This window comes from Porites lutea, chromosome 5 (genome assembly GCF_958299795.1).
Source record: "Porites lutea chromosome 5, jaPorLute2.1, whole genome shotgun sequence".
Classification (NCBI taxonomy): domain Eukaryota; kingdom Metazoa; phylum Cnidaria; class Anthozoa; order Scleractinia; family Poritidae; genus Porites; species Porites lutea.
In genome coordinates, this window is record NC_133205.1 from 37,604,733 (window position 1) to 37,613,012 (window position 8,280).

At 38.6% G+C, this 8,280-nt stretch overlaps 1 pseudogene; it reads left to right on the forward strand.

Moving 5' to 3' along the window:
• Window positions 1-232: 232 nt before the first annotated feature.
• The window catches only part of LOC140938338 (uncharacterized), a 10,451-nt pseudogene continuing 2,403 nt past the window's right edge, over window positions 233-8,280 (forward strand).

An 8,280-nucleotide genomic window follows, 5' to 3' on the forward strand; every position in this document is an offset into this window, starting at 1 on the left:
ATCGGCAAATTCCGCATCCTTTCAAACCTGGCGCAGGACCCTAAGTTTAGAAACCAAGGGGGAAGTTTTCGTTAATATACTGACAGGCTTAAGCTCTAAATTTGGGGGCATTACATTGACTCCAAGCATGCTTCACATAGTAGTTTCTGATTATTTAGCAGATCAAGCTACAGGACGACACAAACGGGAAAATAAGTTGGGTTGTCTTGATGTTTCAAATATAATTTTTGGAATGGCTTCATCTTCATCTGGGTAAGCATATAATAAGTTTTCATAGCATGTACACGCAAGATCACTGATTATAAACTTACTTAACCTCTTTTATTCCGGGGAAGGTTTTTGTAACCCATAAAAAAAAACTCACCTTGAAACGGTTAAAGAGCCTACAAAATGATCACAATAGGGCCATTTATTAAATAAGACGCAAACTGTACCATTTATACGAGCATGCCTTATCTAAGACGAAAACAGCTCGTATGGATCGCTTTCACTATCATGCAACAAAAAAATATAATTGGAAACCGTCCAGTGAAAGAAGCCAAGAAAATGAAATGTTATAAAAGACTAATATATAAACAATTTGTCAAGGTCTCGGTCTTTGTGGCCCACAGTTTCTGAGTTATTTGCCGAAACGTTTCACGCACCTTTGTGGAGCTTTGTATGGAGACGCCATATTAGTGTACCGTTTTGGTGCACCAATATGGCCGCTGGAAATCAACAAAAGCATCTGGAGTTCACTTTTTCTATAAAAGCTCTTTCTTTTCACTCGAGAACTAGCATACGTGCGCATAAACATATTTTCTAATACTTGAAATGGTTATACTGCAGAAAATCAAGAGGAGAAAATTTTTTTCAACTAGACAGCGTTCCTAGTTTGGTGTCACGCACTGTGAAAACTCGGAAGTTCAAATTGCTGTATTTTCGAAGTGAACCATGCCTCGGGACTGAAAACTTGTACAAAGATTTATTTTTTGTTTATCTTCAACCTGGTGTAAATAAGAATTCGTAAAACCTCGCTATTTTGACTTTAAAATTTGATGACGTCACAGTGCAAACCATCTATAAATGGTTCGCGTCTTATTTCTGTTCTTGGCTCGTTTTCATGTGAATGTTGCCCGTAGCAACGGCAATCCAACATTTGTCCAGGAGGTCTGCCATTGCCCTCTCCTTGCGTAACAACAAAAAATCCTTTTCTTTAGCGGTGGACAACGTGTTTCGTTTTCCCTTTGTCGGCGTGCTTATTATACTTGAGCGAAAAAACAAATAAAACTTGAAGTCTTAAAATAGATGGCAACCCAAGGAATCAAAAACGCGTTGTAATTTGTAAACATCTTTTCCCTGCCAGTAGCCTGCCAGTCCGCGGCGATGCAAGCGAAAATTTTCCCGCCAAAAATTAACGCATGCGTACTATGCGTTCGCGTCTTACGTAAGACGCGAAGGTCATTTATACGAAGTTTTCCTCGTCTTAGCTAAGACGAGTCTTATCTAAAACAGGTGTTAAGGTCTGTTCTAAAATAAGACGCATTTTCCATTTCTATAATTTAGATCCACTCATCTTGGTGCATCTGACAACCAGAAAAGATGGCTTGTCATTGGAATAGCACTCAACAAGATACTTGTGCCACAGATCCGTCCTTTTGTGGAACAAGAGGTTGATAACGAATACAAAAATCTCAAGAAACGCCACAATATTCACACGCAAAGCACATCTGGTCGTCTTCAAAGGTGGCCTGCAAGAAAGTTTTAAAGTATGAGAACATCAATGGTAACAGTCATCACCCAAAGCTTCCTGGTGGAAAATACAACTTTTCCCGGTTTGATTGTAGAGTTATGTCTCACATTGACTTTGCCAAACTCTATGTTGAAAACTTTATGGCAAAGTTCAATGCTTTTGATGACCACTGTGATGCATCAGCTGTGCTCACACTACTTGGTGGTGTACCTGTGTTCTCAGCTGCTGTGCAAGCTGCAGCTGGTGATGTCAAGAGTGTCAGGAATGACTGGGCACACTGTGTCTTCAGTAAGTGGGATCCTGTTAAGTTTCAGCAGAGTTTTGTTGAGATGGAAGACCTGGTGAGAGCCATGGCTCTACCTGCTGCAGATAAAGCAGAACTCCTTAAAGAACTGAAAGATTGGGAGACTAAAGGTACTATAAGTTTCATATAATTTTTAATATAATATGAATGATGAGCATTATTGGTGTTGTTAAAATTTTAAACCTTTGCTGACCTTACTGAGCTGAATGGTGCTTTTAAAGGGTTATCAGCAGGTGTTTCAGTCAAACACGTTAAGAAAAGCCAAAAATTTCCGCTTCATTTATCTACAATATTCCCCATTTTGCAATTAACTTCCCTACCATTTTCGGAGGTTGAGTTGTGTCATTTAAAAAGATCAGGTAACCTGGGGAGCAGGTGCTTGAAAGTGTTGGGCGCAAGAAATAACGGGGCGCTCGAGGGACACAAGCCAGAGAAGTAGTTACCTCTTCCCTCGTGTGTCTCTCTCTCGCGCTCCGTTCTTTCCTGGGCATTACTTCCAAGCGCCTACTGGTAGGCTAAAGATCAGGCAATTATTAATAAAAATGGCCTCCTTGAAATTTTGGTATAAAGAAAAAAAATCCTAAAAATGTATAATGAAATTATGGGAAAGACCTTTCGGGAGGACCCAATACTAGCGAACGCTAAATCTTTTTGATGGGGCGAAAAAATCCCTATAATTACCGAGATGCCAAAATTTCCCTAAAACATCCTAAAAGAAAAGGGTAGTAAGGGCAGCTCAGAAAGTAGCGCAGACAGACAGTAATTGAGACGCATTTAGAAAGATCAGTTATTGGGTTCTTCCGATAAGGAGGGAATGGCTTTTACAAAGTGTTTGCAACATCTTCATTATGGTTGTCTGACAAGTACAGCATTAAGAAAAGAAAACGCCATCTGTTCATATGCTTTGTAATATGAGAAAATCGTGAGAACCATGAGAATAGCTGCTCGTAGACTACTGTGTTTACATCCTAAAGGGAATGCAGTGGAACTTGGTTATAATATACTACAATCCTTTAGCGGCATAGACCAACGAAGCAGTGAAATAACTTTTGCCTGAACTATACTTGACCCGCCGTGTTTATTGGTGAACGAGCATGTTTTGGCGATCGAAAGACAGTTTCATTGGATGGAAAAAAGATCTGAAACCAGATTTAGATACCAATCTGCACGATCCAAGTGCGGAGGTGGATCTTTCAGATTGCAATCTTAGATTGGTTTAGACCTTAATGGAAAAAAAATCGAATTTTGGACCGAAAATCCGGATTTAGATCGGTCAAAAGGAACGCAACCGTATATGAGAACTGGTGGGGTGAAGAATTATATGAAAGAAGATCATCGCAGTTATAGACGCAACTTTTGCACTGTCAGAGTTAATGGTCGCATACAACATCCTACGTAGCTATTGTACTCTTTAACTACAGTTTATGTGCGTGCATGAGTCTGGGTGTATGTTGGCGTGTCTTGCTCTTGATGTCTTTCGACTACATAATTTATTAAATTGTAACATTACAAGACTAGTATCTAACTCGGAAATTTAACGGTTTATTTAGATGCTAAGCATTTCCTTACCTGTAATCAGTATAATTTTAGTTTCTACCAATATGATTTTGCATGTAACTGACCGTTAGACTAAACTACCTTATGTAACTATAATTATTCTAAAACGAAATGCAAATAGAGGTCGTTTTTGCTGTTGTTGTTGTTTTTGTTGTTGAGGACACAGTTGTGGTGTCCCTGCTAAAGAAAAAACAATTTTTGTGCAATTGGTGAAAGGAAATGCAAAAGTAAGTTATATGAAATCAGGACTTAACAGTGCTTAACACAGATAAGTTACAGGTTTTTGTACTGTATCAATGATATTTACTGTCTTCTAAATTAAATTCGGTGTCACTGTGAAAAGAGAAATGCTTCGCAGTCTTTTTACAGTATCAATTGACTTTGCTAAAAATGAAATTGATTTCAAATTTCAAGTTTTCTGAACTTAAGCTATCAGTTCCCTTGTGAGAATCTTTTTTTTTAAAGTGATATGGTAAAAATCAAAGTAGAACACTGTTTTCAGAATCAAATCCAGTGTCATGCTGAAAATAAAAATGTTTCATCACCTTTCATATTTCTGAATTTTTATCTAATAAGTCATGTCAAATAAATTTCAGATATATGCGTGCACAACCTACATGCATTTTCATGCAGGACCATAATGTTCCAGTCATTACTTTGCATGAATGCAGTTTTTTATGCCCGTGGCATGCATTCTCTTCGTTTATCCATGAAAGAGCTTGCAAAAGGGCCAATTTGCATGCATGGCATATTCATGCAGTGCATGCATGTATACATGCCATGCCGGCAAGATTCAGGCATGCACAGTTTAGAAGGGTTAAACCTCATTAAGCCTTATTGTATATCTCCAACAGAAAGAAAGCTTATCTCAACTGATTTCAGTGAAAATGATGTCTCACTTTGCGTTGAACTTTATTATTTTCTAACGCTCATTAGAAGATAAGAAGAGCTGATTGTTTAGGGTTCAAATTCAATGTTCCTCTCCTACCGTTTTTAAGAAAGGATTGGTAAATAGTGGTTTGAATGTGAAGGTTTAAAGTATGGCTTTGACACAAAAAGAGTATTTATAGTACCAAGGAAATAGTCCTTTGGACATTTGGTGATAGGATTTTCTGATAGCTGTTCAACATATCCGTGTTGCTGTACGACAATATGTGTAGATACTAATGTCTGTTTTAATCGACCTACTTTGTTGCAGGGTCTTTTTTGTGCATGAACTCCCCTGTTGACCCAACACTGCTTCAACTTGTCCAGCAAGAAGCAAAATTTTTACGAGATAACGTGAAGAACTTGTCTGTAGAATTTGACCAAGAAAAGGTGAGGGTACAACAAGAGCTGGAAAACGCTGCCATAATTCTTGAAGAGATGAAACAGACAGTGGATAGACTGAAGAAGTTTCAAGGTAATCCTGTTTAACCTATCCCAGCCCATTTTCATATTACTGACATAATTATTGAAAAATAAATATATAACAGTTTCCTGCTTTTTCTTTACTTGTGGGATCATTTAAAAATTGTAAACATTATGCTTCTGTTTTGTAGCAGACACAGATCAGAGGTTTGAAAATCTAGAGACTCGTGCCGGACAAGTTGAAGACCAAGTACACAGTCTTACAGGTAACTTCGCGATGACAGTTTAGTCTCATTTACGGAAAGAAGACAGCCGATCAGCGGTTTGAACTGCAGTCGAATCTCCATGTGCAATCACCTCTCGTAAACGACCACCTCCTGTAAGCGACCGTGACCACTTTTTAAAGTGGTCGTCAGACATTTAAAAATGTGGGACGGTTAATAATTTTCTATTGTTGTTATTTTCTTGTAAGGGACCACTTGACGCATTCTCTGATCTCTATGTTCGCTGTGTGCACTGTACTACTTAGAACATACGAAAAACGTTAGTGGCAACATGAAACTACACATGTCGTAACTTAAACGTTGTATGCAAGAAATCATCTTCCATAAAGTAGATGTGACTGGACCTCTTCACGGAAGAGGCCCTATGTGGTTCGATTCTTGTAATCGACCACCTCAGCTTCCGTACGTAAGCGACCACTTTAAACTTGCATTTTGGGTGGTTGCTTACGGTAGGTTCGACTATGGTTTAAAGAGTCCTTACAAAGGTTAGAGTGCCAAACAGTCAGTTTTTTCTCAAAATCAGTAAAGAAATTAGTAAAGCGTGGCATGCGCGCGAACCTTACTCTCCGTTTTCAGCCTCGTTCCAGACCTTTTGTTTGACTGCTCGTGCGTACTTGAATACGCAAAATTACAGACTGTTTTGCAGTCTATAGGAATGTCAGTTAAGCAGATTAAGTTGGGTGTCCACATAGAAACTGATCCTCTAGCTGGCACTGCTTCTGTTAAGTCCACCAAGTCTCTTAAGTCCTAGCCTGCGTAGCAGGCGCTTGGAAGTAGTGGGCGCAAGAAAGAACGGAGCACTCGAGGGAGACACGCGAGGGTGCCCCACGTTCATTCTTGCGCCCAAATACTTCCAAGCGCCTGCTACGGAGGCTAGTTAAGTCCAGTGGTCGTAACTGGAGGGCGAAGTTCGCATCCACTTTTTTATCTTCAGTTTAGATATATATGTTTTTGCTCTTATTTTTTAAGTCCAGATAGCTTTGAATTTTTTCTGGTTCATTTTCGACCGCGCTTAGGTTCTTCATTTAGCTTCAAGGATCACATTCACTTTCATACCATCATCCGCAGCTTACATGTACCGTCCTGTTATATACATGAATGACGAATTCATTTATTGTAAGTCAAAAGAAGGATATTGTTTTACACGGTTAAAAAGACATTCCTCTCTAAGTCGAGGTTTCTCCTTTGCCCTCTTTGTCCCACTTGCAGCAAAGTTTCATGACCTGACTGCTAAAGAATCTGATGTGACAAACGCTTCACTTCGAGGCCCACTGGTGAAATCTGATGGTAGGTTTGTCATTAATAACCATTAAAACTGATTTAGAGTAAAATTTTATTTCTGACAAGAAATGAGAAAAAAATCAAAATGCCTTGTATATATTGACTATGAAAGGACGTTATCATATGAAGATCACATTTTCTCTCTGCACTTTTTTTATTATCAGAACCACACTTTCTTGTAATTAAACTTAAATAGTTCTAGCAGTTTGACAACACTTTGGCAGGGTGTTTGACAAAAAAGTAGTAAGTAGTTAACAAAATGCTTTATTTGCATAACCACATCATTGCACAGTATTGCAAACGCAATTGCAAGAGCATGCCTATTAGAATGAAAAACAAACAACACTACTAAAAATTAATATGTAGAATACTCATCTTTAAATTTTTTTTAAATGTTCAAGGCTGTTCCACCAGAAATATAGATATTTCTCTTTCATGTGTGCCCTATATCGTCTAATTTTATCATTATCTAAAGATTCTGTGTCTAAACTGGCTAGAATGCATTGTTCAAACATGTTTATGAAATTGGAATAATATCGGAAATTAATCATAGAATGTAGGTTTTTTGTCATAAGGAAAGACTGTTTGACTATAGAGTCATTATCTTTATTGTTTAGATAAACAAAATATTTCACAATTTTCTGATTTAGCGGGATAAGCATCGGCAATCTTCCAAGTTCAGCTCTGCAAGCTATGTTAGAGGCCCTATTGTTCACTTCTAAGTAACCTTTACAAAATTTGAGGTGAATTTTTCTATCATCATCATCATCATCATTAGTAGTAGTAGTAGTAGTAGTAGTAGTAGCAGTAGTAGTAGCAGTAGCAGTAGCAGTAGCAGTAGCAGTAGCAGTAGCAGTAGCAGTAGCAGTAGCAGTAGCAGTAGCAGTAGCAGTAGCAGTAGCAGTAGCAGTAGCAGTAGCAGTAGTAGTAGTAGTAGTAGTAGTAGTAGTAGTAGTAGTAGTAGTAGTAGTAGTAGTAGTAGTAGTAGTAGTAGTAGTAGTAGTAGTAGTAGTAGTAGTAGTAGTAGTAGTAGTAGTGTAGTAGTAGTAGTAGTAGTAGTAGTAGTAGTAGTAGTAGTAGTAGTAGTAGTAGTGCGAATGGCTTGTATGTAGCGACTGGGACACTTGAAATGAAAACGCCGCCTAAATCAACGACAAGTCCAGTGAACGGGCGTAAACTTTCGTCGGCAGTTGAAATATGCTCCTTTTTATCCAGTATTCAAATATATTTTATTCATACGAGGGTAAATTTATATGCCTCATTTCTGTTTTCCCTCATTAGTCGATCCAGAAACATTTGTAGAACTTATCAGACGAGACTACAAAGGCGCTGTCCTGTGTCCCTTTCCATGGTGTGAAGATGAACTACAACTGAAGCTATCGAACATCTTTACAAGATTACAGATAGTTAACAGAAGAAAAGAACGTTCAAAACTAACCGATGACACCGTCAATATGACAGACGTGTTCAAGCCGCACCCTGAATGCGACAGTCCAAGAGTGGTACTGATCGAGGGGAATCCTGGGATGGGAAAAACTACCTATTGTCAAAAGCTGGCATATGATTGGTCCGAGGGGAAGATTCCACCTGATGCGTCGTTTCCCGAAGTGAAGATATTGCTCCTGTTGAAATGCCGCGACATGCACATGAAAACTGCTAACATCGAGGACGCTATTGATGATCAGCTTTTGCCACAAGATGCAGGCAAGAAGGAAAAGGAAGACTTTTTCCATTTTATTCGCTCTAATCAGTCCAGAATCGTGCTGGTTCTT